The sequence below is a fragment of the Netta rufina genome, assembly GCF_964035555.1.
Source record: "Netta rufina genome assembly, chromosome: 6".
In the NCBI taxonomy this organism is placed as follows: Eukaryota; Metazoa; Chordata; class Aves; order Anseriformes; family Anatidae; genus Netta; species Netta rufina.
In genome coordinates, this window is record NC_140129.1 from 7,145,916 (window position 1) to 7,167,407 (window position 21,492).

The following is a 21,492-nucleotide window of genomic DNA, read 5'->3' on the forward strand; positions in this document are numbered from 1 at the left end:
CTTGTTTTCAAACACTAATTGCACTCTAGATAAAGGGATGACACCAAATTTGAAAACAAGTGGTGCATATAGACTTAATTTGAGTTACAACATTGCAGAGCACAGTGTCAGTAGCGTTACATTTCCCTGGTTTGCTTTAGTTCAAGTTCATGTTTAGGCAACACAGCAAACATGTCCAATCAGCTCCTGCATTGTTTCAATATTTCAGTGAAATACATTCTCTTCTTAAATGCTGATACTGTGTCTCCTCACATACATCCTAGCCATTTGAACTGTAATAAATGGCATGGATTACACAGGAAAACATTAAGAATTTATCCAAAGTTCTAGTATGATGTTCTGTTGCAATAATAAAATCATAGTTCTATCTATCTATCTATCCATAGTTCTAGCTATCCATCATAGATTTGATAGTTCTAAGCATTAATGTGATGCTCAATGCATTAGGAGAGGAAAACAGTCATCTGTGGTTTGTTTGTTTTTTTTTTGGTTTGGTTTGTTTTTTTTTTTTTTGTTTTGTTTTGTTTTTTTAAGATGAGGCGATGCTACTTGCTTTCTAGGATTTTTATACAAAGGTTTCACTAAGCAAGCTTGGATTTTATGGGTGTACAACTTCATATAAACACAGCTACTGTGATAACCTACAATATTTTGGATGGATATTGCCCTGTGAATGACCATTTCTGTGCTTAACAACTACTTACTTGCACAAGACAAATAGGTAAGTCCATTTGCAAGCTCACCTCCGGGTTTCCAATTTCCCCCTCTGCTGTCCTACCTGCCCTGGGATTTTGCCACAAAATTGTTGTCCTCATAATTATCTGTGGACACCTAATTCCAAGAGAAGGCAGGTCCCTCGCTCAGCTCACACAGGTGAGCCCTGCAGGGCCGGGGACTTCAGTGGCCCTGTTTGTATGTGCTCTTCCACATAAAAAGCCCAGACTAAACCCGGTGAGCTCAGCCGACCTGCATTTATATGCATCTCAGCAGCGATCAACACAGTAGAAGAAAAGGTATAGGAGTGGACTAGGAATACACTGTTCTTATGGTTTGATAGTAAAAAAAAACATGAAACCTAAGAAGTCGTCTCACAAAATTGTGTTTAGGACTCCTAAAGCTTACATTTGGTGCACCTTTTCACAGGTCGAGTTGACCTGTGACATTACATTTTGGCCTTATTTGCAGCACACAATTATACACTGAGGTATATTTTGACAGAAACTGCACCAGATATCAGGGCTTCACATAATGCAGTGTTGCAGAGTGATGATGCACTTCATTTAGAAAAGCTGAATAAATACCAGATAAAAATCGATCTTATAACTCTGGTTATTGCCCCAGGACTGCAATAACATATGCCCTTTTCCCTTTGGAATATTTGTTCAGTGCACTTCAAAATGCATAACAGATATTTTCAGGGGCGACATTATGACTTCTTGCGTAGAAAACAATTTCTATACCAGCACCTCATACCGGCTGCCACTCCAGAAAGCCATTTTTATTTGATCGCAAAGCACAGCTTAAGTCCAGTATTATTAAAATCTCTCAGCTGTTTTAATGTTATAAAAGATTGGAAGAACCATGAAGTGCCGTGACCAAAACTTGCAGAAACGGTTGCTTCTGAACATGCAGACTTGCAGATGCAGGATCAGACCTCTGATATGCCCAGGTAATTTGTCTACTACCAGGCACCAGAGAAATCTCGCTCCAATAGTAAATTCCTACACATGAAGGATCAAAACATAAGAAAAAAAATCACGTGTTCTATTCTCACCACCCAGACTTTGACTTGTGGTTTCTGGATACAGCCCGTCAGATGTCTGCTCTTATTTGAATGAAGAACTGAAAGGGTCCCTCCGGGCCTACACATGTGGGAAATGAAAAAACACTTTTAAATTACTTCCTTCTCCATCACTTCCATGCCCTGCACTGATTATGGATTTTCCTGCTTCACAATGCAAATAAAGAAGGGAGATTTCTAAACCACAGCTGGCAGGATATCGTCCTCCATTTCATCAGTCTTTTTAATACAGATTAATAACATTCTCTCTTGTTTTTGATAGGATGATCATGCTTCCTTGTCTGACATGAGAAGCACTTTTTCTAGCCTAAATTCAGAGTGGTGCTTTATGATCATCCAGGAAGATGCATTGGGAGTTCTCTTATTTCCCTGTGTTTAATAGATGTATGCTGACTGTAGAGGAACATCTAGGGGAGACCACATACTACCCACTCCTCCTGTAAACTGTCACTGAGAGCTGGGGAACAGAAAAGCGGGCATTTCAGCTCATTTTCTAGTTTGCCATTTCACCCCTGGAGCTAACAGCTAATACCTACCCAGAGACCCTTAAAGCAACCAGAGAAGAACAGAGCACAGCCCACTGAAATCCCTAGGACCAATGTGTGCAACAAAACATTTCCCAGCATAAGAATAAGGACCCCTTATTTTGTGTGGTTTCTATGAGAAGCCTGTGTGGCGCCACACACAGAGACGTCAGGAGATTAGAAAAAATGAAAGAAACTCCATTTTCCACTTGAGAACATTTTATCTAGAGATTATCGTAGATGTACTTTTTTTTTTTTTTTTTTTTTTTCTTCAATCCTCATTTAGAACTGTTTAGAATCACAGAACAGTTGAGGTTGGCAGGAACCTCTGGAGGTCATTTGGTCCAGCCCCCTGATCAGGCAGGGATAGCTGGAGCAGGATGCCCAAATGTACATCCTGGTGGCTTTTGATGATCTCCAAGGGGGATGACTCTACAGCCTCTCCAGGAAACCTCAAATGTTCGAGCCCTTGGTCACCTGCACAGTAAGGGATTGTTTCCTGATGTTTAGACAGAATCCCCTGTGTTCCAGTTTGCACCCATTGCCTCTTGTCCAGACACTGGGTGAGGGTTTAGGATCTTGTAGTGGTTGCAGCAAACAAGCTGCAAAAAAGCTTTGTTTGCTGTCCATTTGAGATACATAATTCATAGTTAAGCAAACACTAACAAGCTATACCTTAGTTAGAGGATTCATTTAGACCATGTATCTATTCACAGCATTACAGCTCTTAATTACACATTAGACCAAATAGTCTGGATTTACTCGCAGCACCTTGATACTCCATAAAAAGTTAACTTTAGAATTGAATGGGGCAGCCACATTTTGCCTGAATTAATTTGTCGTATTAAATGTAATTGAGCAACAGAAACATTTCCTACACCTAATATTCGAAGTAGAATTACAAATGCAAACTACCTGAAATGACTGTTTGATATTCACTGCAATAGTATAATGTAATTCTTTTTAAGTCTCTTAACTCTGTCCACTTCATAAAGTGAATTAATTTGTGCTGTAGATACATCAACCATCCTCCATTACATGCTACATGAAAACTGTTGTTGTTAGCCAAGTAACTTTTTTCCTCTTCTTGAAGTGTATTTATGTACTGAACTGGCTTTAAGGTGTTTTCATTAGCATGTTTGATAGGTCCTTGCTTTGATCTCAAATATCTACAACACAAGGACTTCTTTGGAACACCATGCCTCAAAAGATGTATTGTAGACTAAAGCAGAATAGACACTTACACATCAGCTACAAAGGAAAGAAAGGAAAGCATGCAACGTTATAAAAGGATGAAGTGCTCCAAAAATATAATGCTGTGCAGCTTAGCTATTTGATCTGCCTGTTCTCTTTTGTACAGTTCCATTTCACCATTATTACAATTAATTCAGTTAGGACACTTTTAAAGCCACACAGGTGCTTTTAAGATGTGCACATATAAGACCCAGCCAACTAAAGATGGAACAAAAATCCCAGTCCTCCAAACAGAAAGTAGGTCTCAACTGAAGTACAAGTCACTACCAGTTTTTTAAACCCCAGACCTCAGTTCTGCTAAACAGTGGATTACCTCCATCCGGAAAAAAATTCTGAAAGTCAAATTTACCTCTATTTCTGTCTACCATAGTCTCATGCCGTGAAACTGGCTACACTGAAAAATGTCTGCACAAAAAAAATCACCTTTTCCTATTCAATGAGCGTCCTGATTTCTCTATTTAGAACATAATTTCTGATAAAATAGCTCTTATAAGTTATTTTCAAACAGCAGTACACACCACTGGCATATCATTGAGAATAAAGGACTGGACAAACCCTGGGGAACTTTTTTACTTTTTCCTGTTTAAAACCATTATTGGCATAATAAAGTCTTAGATTTAAAGCATATGTTTAGATGTAGACATTTCAGTAAGCTTTTTTAACAATCCTTGATGGGACAAAGTTGTCAGGGAACCTTCATTCCCTGCTACATTCTCAGAGAATTTGGCCTAATATTATCACAAAGAAGAATTTAGCATGAACTACTTATTTAAAAAGTTTGCCAGCAGTCTATAAGCACATCCAGTATTGGAATTGCACTTTTTTTTTTTTAAGTGATTTTTTATAATCCCTTCAACTATCTTCCTTTTACAACGGACTTGGTTTAAAACAGCACAAACAAATTTGCCTTATTAGAGAAGGAAAAAGTTATTTATAAAATTCCTCCTTGCCATAAATGAAGTCCTCACAAGAACTTTTGCTCTATGATCAGAAATCGGATGCTTAAAATCAATTCTTCATAACCAAAATGCTGTAATTCAATTTTCTAATTGCATTTATGCAGTGCTTCAGGGCATGACACGTGTATGCAAGAGTTATATTCAGCGAAAACTCCACATGCCACTTGGGTTTAGTTCAAAACTATTTTTAATTTAAGAATAGGAACTTTCTGCCTTGGTTCAATATTTCTTGTTAGAATAAGCGTTTCTGTGGCAGAGACCCACCACCGCTGCTCTATAAACAATACCGAACTTACATGTGTAACAGAACTTGCCAGCTATCAGTTTAGCCAAGATGTTAGCACAGTTTGTACCAGTGAGCGCCGAGTGCCAGCGCTAGACAAAGCACTTAAGAGATTATTGTGGAGGATAGTCTTTTACAATGCTGAAAGTAGACGTTAAAAGAGTGAGCATATCTTTCAAATTCAACTGCTGTGTAACTACGCTTTATCTGTTGTGCCCTCTCCTTACGCATTTTTCTTTTCGCAGCTTTTCATCTTGTACAACAGACAGAAAAAGCTTTGAAAAAAAGATTCAAGCTGAGGACAAAGCTGGCTAAGCTTTGAAAGATGAGAAAATTGTGGTTTGCTGGGCGGGTAATTCTGAAATTGTCTTTAATGGATCTGTGATTTTAGAATTGAAGTACTTAAGTCTTCAGAAGTGCCAATGGACTTAACTTGAACTTCAAGGTGGGGTTTGAATCTATGCTGGAAGTTTTTTGAGAACAGAATCTGGATTAATAAAAAGCAGGAGGGCAGGCAAATGCTGTCAGGATTGCTTTTTTTGGTGTTATTTGGGAAAATATTCCTTCTGTAAATTCAAGTTCTAGGCACTAGTAGCCCAAGTGTTCATTCAGCTGCCTAGTGCTCACTATGACTCGATTTCCAACATCTATATCAAGAAAATCACCAAGAAAGCATTTACTTCCAACAGGCTAGGAAGAGTTTCATAAACAACATACCCTATTTCAGAAGGCTACAAAAATAAAGCCTGATTGCATATATCAACAGGATTGCTTACAAGCTTGATAATTTTCGTGTTGCACTTACAGTCTTTGTTAAGAAAGAGGACAAAAAAAAAAAAAAAAAAAAAAAAAAAGCTCCAACCACAGTTACATGGCTATGCAATACAATATTACTGGCTTGCAGACTGTGCTTCACAACTGAGTTGATACTGGCATCATTTCTAAAGATGAGCTGTGAAAAAGTGTTTAACGGCAAGTTAATTTCAGTTATTCGCAAGCAACCTGCTACCATAAAGGAATAGCAGTAGATCTGGAGTCAGACAGTGACTTAAATTGTCTGCTTTTTATGTATTTCATAGATAATTTTAGTTTTATTTTTTATATATATAGATGGAGAGCTGTGCTATTTCTTGCGGTTCAGCCTTGTTACATTCTTCCCTGAACATCGGAGCCTATACTCAGGTATCGAGAGCAAGGCATGCTGTGCACTTTCATCATAAGGCCATCTCTGATACAAGGTGTCTATATACTTTGGCTTTCAATTCCATTAAAGTTTATAATAAACAACCCTGTATAACATCCCCTCACAGTGGGAAGAAAATTACTAAGCTCTGCAGAGCAGTTTTCCGGAGATGGTGTGCGTACTTAAACCAGCTGTGCTGAGCAGAATGGCTAATACGTTTGCAGTTCTTGACCATTTCAAGGGTACTCGCAGGCTGCAGTAGCACTGTTTTCCATTTTCACTACAGTAATTGACACAAGAATAGACTCACGTCGTGCCACTTGCTGTTCTCACAGCCTTTGTCTGAAAAAATATAGACTCGAGAGTACAGGATCTCATTTGTTGGGCAATTGGCAGAAAAGCAGTGTACTTTAAGCTTTTCACGTATTCTACACTTTGATTGTCATCAGTTTTTTGTTGTTATTGTTTTTTCTTAAAGTTATCAAGGCTACAAAGGAAAGAGAAACGGCAATCAGAAGAAAATAAAAATTTCACACCATGAAATACCTTGCATATGAATGTAGTACAGTAATCATGACCACAAAGATTGCTGTGTTAGACAAAGGGGAAAATGAACACAAGTGTATTTCTCTCACATCTAAACTTCCTCCTTAATCTTCTTCCTTAGACATAGTCTCTTCACCAAAATAAAAACCCTTCTGTTATCAAGTAATGTCACTCTAAAACCAGTTTACACTTAATGTTCACTCTTCATAAGCTGTCAAAACCAAGACAGGACGAATGCACTCCATTAACTTTATGAAGATAAGTAGTAAAATCAAGAACAAGGTACAATCAACTAACATTCAAAACAGCTACCATATTTTTAAAGCAATTAATGCTACACTAATGCAAAAGAAAATAATAGTTGAAATTTATTAATTTTGTTTTTGCCTGAATGAATGGAGCTCTTGAAGAGCAGAAGAAAGCAAGTTGCTCATGGACTGAGACCACACCAGCAAACTCTTGCCAAAACAAACGAGAGGTGTTCATTCACACAGAAGAGGAAATATGTGCATGGCCTTAGGACACTGCCACCGTCAGAAGCAGAGTTGAGTGCGAGACTGATGGGACCAAATCTAGCAGTGTACATTAGCATTAGCCAAAAATAATTAATTGTCCATAGAACAGTCTGACTAACCACTTACGCATTTGTATTTTGAATTTATTACAGGAACTGTTGCTGACTGGCATGACACGTTTGCTCTTGTGGATTGCCAGGGTAGAAAAGAAATTTGCAATGCTCTGTGATTCACCCTCATACCTAAGTGGCTCATCAGGGTCTATAAGAAAGAGACCCCAAGCACCTATCTTACAGGAACAGACAAAAACCTGCACCACCATACCTGAAGTCCACAGAACCGGCTGCACCTCTCTTTACTTCTTTACCAATGTTTTTCTCTTACTGCAGATATTTGTTTTCTTTCTTCACTGGCTCTCAATAATCAAGAATAAGTGGTAGCCTCCAAATATTTGTTTTCAAGTAACCTTGAGGAAGAAAAAAAAAAAAGCACTGACATTGTATGGACTAAGGCACTTAGAACTTTCTACGGTAATTTGCATTGAGCTTTCTGAATCTACTGTCTCATTTGATTGACTCATTGTTTCCCATCGGTTCCATCAGTGAAAATGATTTCCAATGTTTTCAGAAAAATACAGTGTCAGTAGAGCACAGTCAAACACAATGACTGAATTACTCTTGCACAATTCTTTTTGCCCTGCAAGAAGAGACATTGCAGTATCAATTAAGTTCAGCAAACATTTCATTTAAAGTAAAGAAATGGAGGAATAATTAATTTCTGTGGAGTATGCTGGGAAGCATTGGCAACAGAGAAACCAGAAAGAAATAGTGTGGAAAACTCGTTTACATAAGAAATTGTATCAGGTGAACTTTTATTAGATCTGATCCTGTAAGAGCTATCACTATATGAACTCATAATTCTTGTGAGCAATCCTTCATTTGAATAAAAGCTATTTGCAGCAAACTATTGTACTGGGCTCAGTGACTCCCTGGAAAGGGTCAGCGAGAACAGAAATGATAAATACAATGGGCAGGTGAGAGTAGTCAGGCTCACTGAATTTCACACTGCAGCTATTTTAAGGGTTTATTTGCTACAAAAGGAAATGTCAATGATATACAACAGATTTTTCTAAATATATTCAGTAACTTTAGGGTTGTCATTTCGTACAAGATTACCCTCATTAGTAAATAGAATATGTAGACAGGTGTAGTCACATATTTCTAGTTCTTGTAGATATCACAGGACTTCTTCAAACAGTTTTTATTAGGAACACTGATGTATAGCTTTCCAAGAAATTTTAAGTGAGGAAGCTGATGGAGATGTTAAATACACAAGTACATGGTTGACATTTCCAGTCGTTAGCATATGGAAGGAATAGCATAAAGGTACAGAAAGGAACAGAAGTGTGTGAACAGGGAAGAATTAGGAGGAAATTTTGACCTAAAGAGGGAAGATTCAAAAGGTCAGGTAGTAACAAGGAACAATTCCATACACTGCCAAATCTTAACTGTCCAAATCCAAAATGCCAGTGTCAATAAAGAATGAAACCAACTAGCACTATTTGTTTCTCCAAAAGCTTGGTGTTATAACATCCTAGTAAGTGTGCCCACTTTTCAGAAAATTCCTTTCCCAATCTTCAAAAACTGCATATTATAAACTAATCTTTTTCCCAATCAGCTTTTATATATATGTATATATTACAATGAATCACAGCCATTAATGAGTATTTATTCAAAAAACATTAAACCTTTGAGCATGTGTTTAATATAGCACATACAGATAAATACAAATAATATTTGCTCTTGTTTTTGATTTTTACATCTCAGAGCATTTGGTAATAGAAAACATCATTAGCTCCAAGGGCCTTCCTTCTTGTTTTGCAGCTTGAGCAATGTTTTTATCCTCTGCTTCATTCTGAGAAACTATGTGTATATTTATTTTTTTTCCCCCCTTTGGCTTTTCCAAGGGTAAGGAGAGAGCAAAGAAAGTTATGCACATACAGGAACATATGCCATGCTTCTAGCATATCATATCCATATTAAGACATATCTTAATTTCATGGAAATACAGTACTGTAATTCTATCTCCTGTCTAAAGATCATGATGGTATTTGCCATTAACCTCTAGTTCAACTGTATGACCTTCTAAATTAAATCATATCATTAATGATCTTCCACCCCACCCTGGGATTTTGTACATATTTAAGCAACAGCTTGCCTTGACTTTACTAAAAGTAACTGCATATCCAAATATTATTTAAATCTATAAGAGTATTTCTATGTACTATATATTCACTCTGCTGCGTGCCCTTTTTTTTTTGCTCTCAGATGAAAACCTAAGTGGCAGATTGGTTATACTGCAAAATCATCCACACCAGTTTCCTGATTTTAACAGTGGCCACTAGCAAACTATTAATGAGCATGATTCCTAGAAGTGCCTCCTGCAGGCAGCTGTGTACATCGTCACTGAAGTGACAGAGAAAGCACAACATGGACTCCCAAAACATGTCTCACAAAAGCAGTGACAAATCTCACAGGCCAAATGTCTACATATGCTAGAACTGAATGCAGCCATCGCATTGGGCTCAAGCTTAGGATACCCAGAGATAGCAACTCTGCATAAACTTTAGCTGTAATAGGTGAAAATTAAGGTAATTAAATACTAAAACTGCTCAGAAATGTTCAGTTTTCTAAAACTGAGGTTCTGAATAAATAGCATGAAACAATGTTTCCACAGAAAACTGAACATTCGTCTGAAAACCTAAAATGGCTAAAGGAGTTTGCTTTCTTAACTCGATACAGCATGTGTTTGTTATTTTTTGTTTTTGTTTTTGTTTTTTACTCAAAAAGTTTCAGATGTGCTTTCTCAATAAAAGAGTTTATTAACTGTCAATCTGAGTACATACAAACATATATACACACACACGTGCATATGTGCATACTCATACTTTACAGCTTTTGAAACTAAAGGCAGAGATCTGGATCCTACAATCACATGAACCAGCACCGTTATTCTTGTTAATTTAAGAAGTCATAGGCACAAACCCACTGTTGGGCTACAGTTTCCATTCAGAAGACTGTTCCCCAGTGCAGATGCCGAAGTGAACAGAGCGCTCAGAGCTGTTAATAAATACACTGACTTGGAAAATGTCTCCATACGAACAATGCGTCTGAGCTAGCCAGATTAGAGGATTATGTTTCCCACTGCAGCAGTTCACATTATGGTGACACAGAAATGTCAAGGATAACAGAAGTTACTGCTGAGGCATTTGAAAAACTGAAATTAAAAACTGTGACTTTCAAACAAATAAGAGGGAGATTCACAAAACAAATTAAGCAAGACAATGAAAAAGCAAATAAACTCTGAGTAGAAATTATTCAACTGCATTAAATAAAGTCATTAACAGGTCAAATCTCATTCTGTGTGACACACCAAAAATGAGGTATACATTTTCTAACCTGCAGAGAAGGGCATTTAAGATAAATTTAATCTAATTCACCATTTTTCTTTTCTTTTTTTTTTTTAATACTTCTAAGCTTTCTATGAGTACACTTGTCTCTAGTGAAAGTTACAGAAATGTCTAAAGAGAAAGCTAGTTAACTAGTTATTCTTATTTTTTGAAAAAAAAGAAAAAATAGGACTCTGTAGAAAGATCTTCATATAAAACAACCCCCAATTGCCTAAACGCAGAAACAACTTGCTTTGTAACCTCATTTCGTTTCCTGAATCTGTTCTTCTTCATTTTCACTGTTTACCATAAACCACTAATTGTTCTTTGTTCAACTTTGTAATTATTTTTAGTAATAACTGTCCAATATATTGTACATTCGATAACCGCATGAGAAGTGAAGAAGCCAGGACTGCACGTTCTGGCCTTTTACTGGTGCCAACCACAACCATTTAGAGCAGGCAGAAAGGGAAATACAGTTACAAAGAATACATACAAGGACGAGACTAAGTCAATACTTCGAGTTACTTAATTCTGTAACATATGCTTCTTACTAGTGCCCTGGTAGTCTTGGTTTTTCCTACTGCCTCTCCTCTGTGACTCTGTGCTTTTGCTACCTCAGCTGGAGCACAGGCTCAGCCCCTCTCCCTCTCAGTATCTTTGCTAAAGGTTGCGATAACAAACATCAGCAATATGAGATGCTCCTTTCCCCTCTGAAGCACTCAAAGCTTTTACTGGCTGAAACACGTCTTTGTGCAGGCTACAGGAGGGAAAAGCACCAAGGTGCTTTGAGGTTTCCACTCCAAGCAAAGCTGACCACATTCACCACCTGAAGTCAAACTGAGAAATGCAGTACCCAGACCAGAGGACAGAGAGTAGTTTGGCTGAGAGTCACAAGAGCTAGATTATAATCTGCTTTTAAGGTTGGAAATATAGATTATGGCAGTGTCTGCATTACACCTTCAATTATTGCTCTGGTCTGCCTTAACTGTATGACTTTAATCCAGTATTAGAAGCAAAAAACCTGAAGAAAACCTTAAGAACTACTAGAAATTCAGATTTTAAAAAATAAAAAAAATTAAAAAAAAAAAAAAAGAGATTCCTAGAAGTTACAGAAACTTCTTAGGTCCAAAAAATTAAATTATTTTAATTTACTAAGTCAATTACTGATTATAAATCAGATTATCAGTTATAAACAAGTCTTTGAACTACCATAGTCTACTCTGAATCTAATAAGTATTTGCTTCTGGTTTTCTCAGAGATGATTTTTCAGCAGGGTTTGTTTTGCATTGTTGAAAAGTTTTGTTTTTAAGAAAACTAGCAATTAAAGTTGCATGCTTATTATGACCATAGTATAGAAAACACAATCACTATAACATGCTATAGAAACTATTGTGTGTTTAAAACTATGTCTTTGACTTTTTCATCATTTCAACTAATCTTTTTTCCTAGACTTCTGATGTAAACAGCCTCTCTACAACTCATTAATCTCAGACTCCAACTGTTGCTCTCTTTTGCAGGGAGTTTTGCTTGGAGAGAAACTGAAACCTAAGGATCAATTCTCTAGAGTCAGTAGGCTGAATAAAGTGCTAGTCAAACTAGATACCAGGAAGCTTAGTGATGACACCATCTCTTCCTCTAATCATCTACCACCTCCTTAGAACTGACACCAGCAAACTCTGTCCTGGAGAAAGACAGCTAACCCAAGGCAGGCTTTTCTCATGCCACAGCTTTAAGAGAGGAAAAAGAATGAGAAATCTACATCAGAATATTTCAGAGCCATCTACAGCATCTCCAGGTACCTAACTGTAAGCCCTAAATCAAAGAGAGACCTTACTCTGCCTTTGGGCAGGATCCTATAACCTGGTAGCATGGGTTAAACATTTAGCAAAATGAGGTGACACCTACTGACCTAAGCCATTTGGGCTCTTTTTTTTCCTTTTTTTTTTTTTTGTATGAAACAATCTTAAGTACTTACTCAGCATCCAGCCCCAGTTCAAAGATCAGCCCTTGGCCGTCTTCTCCCAGTAACATCATTTTTGCCGAAAAGAAAAGCTCTCTTTCAGTACACACAGAAGAATGGGGTGTCAAGAATTGATATTGGTATCTTTGATATTTTTTTCCTGCTAAGGGAAACCTGCAGAGATGCATAAAAATCACCTCTGGGACTCTTCCCTCCATGAGCATTCCTTAAGTGCCTGTAATAATTCAAACAATTAGATAGTAACTGCTCACTAGGTGTGATTTTATACAGTCCCACATTGTTTTATATGTTTAGGTTTTTCTTCTTTTGTCTTTTTAAAACTTACATGATATTAATATGCGTTTTATCACAGCTGTGCTGTCCCTCAGCAAAACACCCATTGCTCACAATGCAACAACATGAGGCTCTGTGTTAGATGCATGTAGTAAACCATGAATTAATTTGCTTTCTTCTATCCCTCTGACTAAACTGAGTATTTTGTGCCATTCTGAAGCCTTGTTTTAGAACTTTTTCTCGCAAACGTGGCAAATTGCTGATCAGGCCCCTCTTCCCGCACTTGCAGCCTGGTGCATCAGCGCTGTATTTTAAGTCTTGTACATGGAGAGTCACAGCTGGGGATGCAAGCTGTATGGGCCAGATGCCTCTTGGCCTTACTCGGCAAAATGCCTGTTGACTTCAAGGAGATTTTTCCTCAGTTAATGAATGTAAAATGCAAGTCTGTATTTTACTCTGGTTTCCGTTAGGGCCCTGAATATGCAGACACTTACACATATACTTAATTTTATGCACACAGGCCCTGATTTAGTAAGGTAATTAAAATTAAGCACATGCTCAACTCAAAATAGATGAGTGTTCCATTGACTTCACTGGGAGCAACTGGAGTGTATACAATCAAGCAAATACATTAGTGCCTCCGAGGTTGAGGCTTCTTTTCTTCTCACAGGTAACAGGATCCTAAAAGCCTATCTCTGCTGTCTTTCTCCAACCGTACCTCTACAACCCACAAAGATAAAGCAAGAAGGCATTCAGAGAGCTGACAGGTAAAGGCTGAAAACAAGTCAGTGGTGTTATTTTAAAGTGAATTAAAACTGTCTGAAATATATCCAATCACTCACAGAAATAGCAGAATGTACTACTATACAGTTACGCTTTCCTGTTCCTAGTCATTGCTCATAAGCCATACATCAAGCTTTGACTTTAAAAAAGATTGACAGGGACAGGAGACAGTTATCTGTCTAAAAATTGCATCTCCTACTGCTTTCTTAGTTTGCCACTAGAGGTTCTTGGACACAATGAGACAACCACCTTTGAAGGCTCATGGTCAAAATTTTGTCCTTGTGAGCAATACAGGGTAGAGGGATATTATATTAATGGGAGGAGAGGATAAAGTTTTTCCAAGCCATCTGTCTCAAGGCAGGCTTGCTTGAAAGACTGGAAGTAGCAAGCTCAAAACCACTCCTATACAATTAACTAAGAGCTGGAAGCTCTTCTCACCACAGGCAGTGTCATGAGGACCTGGAGGCAATGCTCTGCAACCTGCCAATGTTAACACCCACTGCCGTCTTGTCTGCCCTCACAACATGACCTCCAGAAGTGCCCCAGAAAGCACTTGAAAACACCTCAACATTTTACCGTGCAAGTGCCCAGTGGTTTACAGGCAGAAGTTGCCTCTACTGCAGGTTCATCTAGCCAGAGTAGGACACAACAGAGCCTTCTCTACAGCAAAAATATTTTTATATGTCCTAGACAAGCTCTTTCTCTCTAACCACTTATTTGCTGTTAATATAAGATCACACTTGTATTAAGATGGGCTAGAGACATCTCTAAGTCCGTGTGAGTTAGGCAACCTGTGAGTTTCTCTGGGTACCCACTGGTAGAAATGATCTGATTACAAGCCATTTTACACAGCTTACTCCTTGGACTCCCTAGAGATAGCCTTCCCCCACTGCCATCCTATTCAATCTGTCATGGACAGAGTATAAATATATCATTACATTCCTCATCTCAGAGGATTCTAGTGAGAAAAATCTTTCAATCCAAGTGACTTATTTTGCCAGCATGATGTCACATCAGAATCCTTTGTTTTCACAAAGTTATACTGTAAGGTTTTAGACAGAAATACCGGGACAAATTCTCCCTGAACTGGAACTGATTTAGACTACATACTAGAAAAAAAAAAAAAAAAAAAAAAAAACAAAACTTAAAAGATAAATCAATCTATAGAAGGAATGAGTATAGGAAGATCATAACAACATGCAAACAATATATTTACTATACCGTAGTCACCATCTCTATGGCTGATATTAGGGTGTGGCTCAGACAACAAAGACCTCCTTAGGATTTCTGTTAAAAACTGTTAACCAAACTTTGTCCTCAAAGCTCTGTAGTGTCCCTGACACAGATGTATACCACAGAGCAACATCTAACCTGCTCTTAGAGCAGAATCCAAGCAGCACACATTGGCCTCAGGAACTGGGAAAGCATCATGCAATCCAGTGTTCTCCGAATAATTAGAAGAATCCCTGCTCACCTCCACTTAATTTTCCTTGTGCTTCCATCCTTTTGAAGCTGTAAGGAAATATTGTCATGGAAACTGCATCAATGCTGTCTAGTCATCTTCTTACCATGTGAGTCATAGGCATCTCCTCCACCTATCTTGGGAGGAGTAAATATTTCTGCTTTTCTTTCTGTCCTCAAGTCTGACATGCTCTTCCATTTAACATCCTGTTCATGATCTGTTGTTTCCTGATCCGTCAAGTAACTCTGGTCAGGTGCTGTTCCAGTATAGTTCCACAAACTCCAGAAAAGTTACTCGTCATGGTTCAGCACAAGAGCACCCCAGACAGTGGAATTACACTGTTTTTAAAAGAGAGTCACCTTCCAAGTACAAGCATTTACAGAAAGCCTAGGAGATGTAAAAATGGATGAAGGTAATGGGAATTAAGTGCACTACATGTCACTTAAATAAGTATATTTTACTTTTTTTAAAAATCAACATAAGTAAAATACAAAAAAAGTTCATCCATTCATGCAGTTAATCATCAATCCTGAGAGAGAGCCTCTTCCCAGGCAAGGGTGTTGGAGCAAAACTACTGGAATCATTCAGGAAACAATTAGATGATCCTATGGGGAATGATGCACTACAAAGGTAATGAGCCACCTAGTTCTTATTTCATAATAAAATTCTCCTGCTGTTCTTACCGAGACTCTGGGGAATGTAATACCCAGCAGGCACACCGAGATTTAAAATACACTCTATAGGAAGTTAGCTGGCCTTTTGGTACCACAAGCCCCTAATGTATAAGATATTTTATCTGTATTTAGAAACCACACACTTCATTATGGGCTTATGTTTAAGTAAAATTTGACTTTTTAGAGACTTAGGTAAATGATAAATGCCTTCCTTGCACACTGCTACTCTTTCAAGTGAAGAAAAATCAATGATCAGGCTGAAAAATAATTAAAACAAATAAAATGTTTTGACAATCCAACAGACAATAGCCTAAGCAACAGCTTCTCAGGAGACATCTGTATTCCCTCCACAGGCATCCTCAGCCCTGACGTCCACTGCAGAAGGGGCTTGAAGGAAAAGAAAGCATTAACTCCAACCTGTAGAACCCTTGCTGGGAATCTTACCTGACCTACCTAACAGCCTTGCTATCCTGAACTGGGGAAGTGCTAGAGCCTGGCAAGGTGAGAAGAAAGAAATGGGTTCTGTGCATCAGGGAGAAGCTCAAGAAGGGTCCAGCTACAGAAGGACACAGACACAGAAGGACAGTGTAGTCTGTTTGTATGTTCATTTCTTGCTAGCTTGCTCCTTTCTGCCTCAGACTCTGCAATTACACCATCTTAAGATGCTTTCCATTCAGTCTGAACATAACTGATTTATTGCACCACTGCATTTTTTTTTCTTATTACAACTGAAGCTACACACCATATGGCAAGGGATCTGTTGTAATAGATGGAAATTTGAAAAAGGTACCCTCAAACCTTAGGAACTGTTATAAACATGGATATTAGGCAAAGGGGACAAAAAGCATGAAAAATATTAGTGAAACACATCAAATTTCTATGCAGGATGTAAATTGAAACCTTTTGCATGAATGAATTTTGAATCTGGCTTTTCCTACGTGGCAGCTATGGTCGGTTGATCACCACCAAACCCTTCATGGTTTCAGGAAATAACTACAATATTTCGTCTGTTACTTAGATATTTAGGTTTAGTGAGGAAAAATACAATCCTGAAGTCTTTTTTGAGTTGCCAAATAACTACAACATAAATACAAATAATTTGTATATATTTTAAATATATCCAGAAAATAAATGTAAAGATACACCAAGATAACATGGATATGTGAATAAATGAGAAAGTAAAAAGGGGTTTTAGTTGCTGCTTCATTTATTTTTTTACACTGAATAACTATATTTTCTATAAGTAGCATCTATCATGAGGGACAAAAAGGAATGAGAGTGAATTTTGTTTCTAAACTTAGAAGACAGACATTTTTGACGAGCAAAACAAACATCTGCACTTCACTGATGTTGTGTACAGCTCAGTAGGATATGGTTCAGCTTAAATAGAAACATGTACTTGCTTTGCTGCAAGCCAGTACCTTTTCTGTTGTAATTGTAGCACCTCTGCAGCCATCCAAGTTTTAAGAGAAAGTTTGTTCTATGTTTCCAATCATTTCAGTATAGCACTGATATGTGATTTTCTTATAATGGTATTGGCCCACCTCAGTACCTTTTGCAAGAAGCCCACTTCCTTGCCTAGAAGCTAGTTATACCAACACTAGCCAGCTGTGCATTGAAAGAAGGGCTGGTCTTCAGCCTTCAGCCTCTGGTCTTCAGAAGAGGAAGACCAGCCTTCCTCTCTGTCTGTAAGGGAGAAAGAAAAACTCCCACAAAGGGAAGAATTCCACAATTTCTGTTGTAAATAGGAGTATATAGCACGACAGGATTTTAAGTCCATCAAATGTTTCCAAATGCATGTTCAGCTCCACTGGAGAGTAGGATTTGATTCCATTTAATAGTCTGACCCAGATTCATTTGGCTGTGCACCACCCACTGCCTTGAGTCAGCACGTGTGCAACTGAAAATTTATGTAAAACAAGCTTGCAAGATCTGAACCTAAGCCTTGATTATTTCTTAGATGTTAATGCAAAACAGGCATTTTGTAGCAATATAAATTGACTTTAAACAAATAAAAGTGGCCTAGCTTTAAGCTTAAAAAACGATTTACTATTTAGGCACTGCTTAAAGAACGTCTCATGTTTGACACACTGGAAGAAGGATATCTTAGATAAACATTTTTATGCGCTATTTGTTGAGCTTATTTTGTAGATCCTTAGTTGACAAGAAACTGCCTGAAAAAATAAGTAGCTCACCATCAGAAGCCAACAAAGAGTCAAAGCTCTCATTCACATTATTGTCAAATGCAGAGAAGAAGAACACCTCCTACAAAGTGACTCCTTGGTGGAGGGCTTTGCCACATACCCAATTGCAGCACACAGGCTGACAGTTACTTTCTCTGACCTGCCAGCTCTAGGTTTGAAATGGCATGGAAGAATGGCTCAAGGAAATGAAAGTATAATTGATCTGTCAATTATATTTCTAACTCCGGCAATCACATGCGCATTTTGAGAATCGAGTTCTTTAGTCCGTTCCCTTATTTTTCTGTTTAGTTTTCTTCCTAGGAAGGAATAATGATGTCTCATTTGTATAATCCACTAAAAGTAAGGAAAACACATTTAATAGGAAATGGTAAATTCTGAATTAGTCTACTTTGTAAATGCTCACCAGTGGTTGCTATAGGATGAGCTAGAAGGAGGTCTCAAGGACTATTTGAGAAAGCACTGTACACGGGATGGTTAAACACTGTTCTTCATGGATCTCTACCTCTGACGGTGAGACAAGGCTCTCAGGATAGCCCAGTACTTAACTCTAACATTTCATAAAACCAGTAAATGCATTTCAAATGAATAATGGGGTTTAAGGGAGAACCCCCTCACCCCCCAAAAAAGAACACATTGAATCACAATTTTTGAGCAATATTTTTCTCCACTCAAAGTTAGACTCTAGCAAAGCAATAACAAATTTTCTTTGCAACAGGCTATCTTCCTTTTCCAACCCTTCCCTTTCCCAAGCAAATCCAGTTTGTTTTTCTTTTTAAAAAGTCAATTCCTTTGAATTCTTCAAGAACAAAAGAACTTTGAAATGATTTTCACTATCTCTAACCACATGCAGGTATTAGAGGATACAATTTAAATACTTAACAACAACTTCCATTCAGAAGAAAAACAAGATTTTGGTGACAACTAAATAGCCTTGGATTAGTAGTAGTTAAGGAAAACCCACAGCAGAACTGGGTTTCCTTTCTTCCTTGACTCTTCCCACTGGAAACATGTTCCTCCCTTCTTCGAATGAAACACCTTTTGAAGCAGCAGAAGCCCAACCTCTTCACAAATAATTGTCAACAGCTCAAATTAAATAATAGCAGGAGTGACAGAGAAACACAAGTAATTACACGTTATGAAATGAACCTGAACTCATTCCAGTAGATTAGGTAATGACCCTTTTTCTCCTGGTCGTTTCAAGCCTACCATGATACCACAAAGGTAGTGGTGGAACTGACACCTGAAGCTGCACCGAGCTTTGCCTGAATATCAACAGAAATGCAGATATGTTTGCTTGTACTGTCTTCTGTTTATAATTTAGTTGTAGGAGTCTGTTTTCTCACATTAGATTGCATTAAATTTTGCCCTTGACTTCACTAAATGTATTTTTGGTTTAACACTGGGCTGGCTGCACTTCAGGGCCAGAGGGGGAGGCAGTAGTATGGTCCCAACACAGAAAGTATTAGTTTACAACTCAAGGAACCCCAATTATAACCCTAACCAAAAGCAAGGATTGGTTCAACATCCCATGCCTTGCACAAATCCCACTCTGATCTTCTGTAACTCACTACAGTCATCCCCTAGGGTCTCAGGAATTGGCTCTATTATATGGTCATACCTGATATGCCTGCTCTGCATAGAGACTCCGAACTCCTCTCTTTTAAGAGACTAAAAGAGAAATAGAAATATCAAATCTTTTCTAATTTTCCGGTTGTTCTTCAAATTAAAGGTAATATTGCAAGGCATTAGTAAACATCTACTAGTTCAGATGGTCTACAACAACATGATTTAAGACCCCATAGCCCAGTTCACAGCAGATTCACTGCCGAGTTCATTAGTGAATTATTTTAACTGGCAACGAACAAAGTTTTAAACAAGTAATTCCCAAAATTAGTAGCTGGAAGATTTAAATATATACAATATCATAAGAACTTCAAGTTCTTGAGTTCTTGAACTTGGAAGTGCTGCTTACTCCCCCCCTCCCATTAGCTGCACACGCCAAAGGCCTCATTTGGATCAACTTCAGCTCTGTAATACATCTGCAACATTAGCTGCCTCAGCCAGACTGAAGAACCACTCGGCTTTATTAAGTTTCTTATCCGTTTCCCAAAACTTGCTACTTAATCTTTTGAAAACTGTTCTGCTTGCTATAAAAATAGGTCATACAGTTTATTAACACAGAATATTTCCTGCTCATTTTTGATTCAGTACTCTGGGGATTTTGCAGGTGAGGAGCCTACGTTACAGGTTATGAAGCATTATGATGGTGGAACTCTCCACGCAGCACAAGACTACACAGAGAGATCACTACACAACTCGTGAAACTTTCATTAGGCAGCACTATAGTAAAATTGCTCAACTACAGTAAGTGTTAACTGCCAGTGAAAATATTTCTTTCCATTACTAACCAAGACTGCCCATAATTTCTGCCTGGCCATCCCCAAAGAAATTTTTCTTATGCTTTCTGGACCAGAGCCAGCATCAAGAATTGAAGCCCCGAATCTTCTTCATTCTCTACCTTTCCTTATTATATGAAGAAGGAAAACAGCAATCTTGTTTTCACTAGGTATTCCAGTTCAGATTTTTGTTTCAAAACAGTGTTTGAATGCAGCACAAGCTTATCATAAGGCACTAAAATGCCTCTTGACCACTGCCATCCATGTTTATTCCTACCTTTTGCAGTTCTGTTTTTTATCAGATTTATGAGCCTGATGTCAGAATAACTACATTGTTATTCCCAACAGTACTTTACTGGTGTGAGGGAATTCTCTCTTAGCTGTTTTGGCCTATTTCCACCTATTTCCTATCTAAAACAGATAGGAATTTGAAAATCCTGAATTACCCATCTATATTTGGCCAGTTGTTTGCATGAAAATCAGTGCTCACTGATTTTAGCACCAACTTTCCAAAAGATTTCTTAGTGCTGCTGTTATTTTAAATCTTAACAAGTAACTGAATTATAATGTCTTTCTTTCCACTCACATAAAGCTCATGACTATCTACCAGCTGGCTTATGGATACAGAATTCTTATAAAGGTTTTGCCTTCTACTTTTCACGTTACATTTTGAAATCAAAATCCTCAAATAAAGTTAAGTATAAATTTAGTCTTTTTCACCTACTGCAATGGAGTCAAATAATACAAATATTTTTCTCATCACCCTTTTTACACAAATAGTCTGGAGTTCACAGCTCCATTTCCAGTTTTCCTTTGACACAGACAGTGTCTGAGACTCACCAGCTGGTAGTCTGCACAGCTTTCAACTGTTCCTTCCAGTTCTTCTGCCTTGGTGAGTCAGCATTTACTATTAAAGGTAAAGAATTTGAAAATAAGTGTTGGGCTTTTTTCCCCACAGAGAGTTTTATATATCTATATATAGATATAGATATATTATTATTTACAATAAAAATTATATTTTTATCCCTAGAACATTTGTCTCTGACCTCCCTTAGGCTCCCTGGCCTTTTTCTTTACTTGACTTAAATAAAAAGTATGTGTAGCATTAGGTAAGGACAGGGAGAAAGAATTGACAGAAATTGAAACCTCTCCAAGAAAATCCAATACAGGTATTTATAATGCAGATGTTTCTGAGCCACCTTG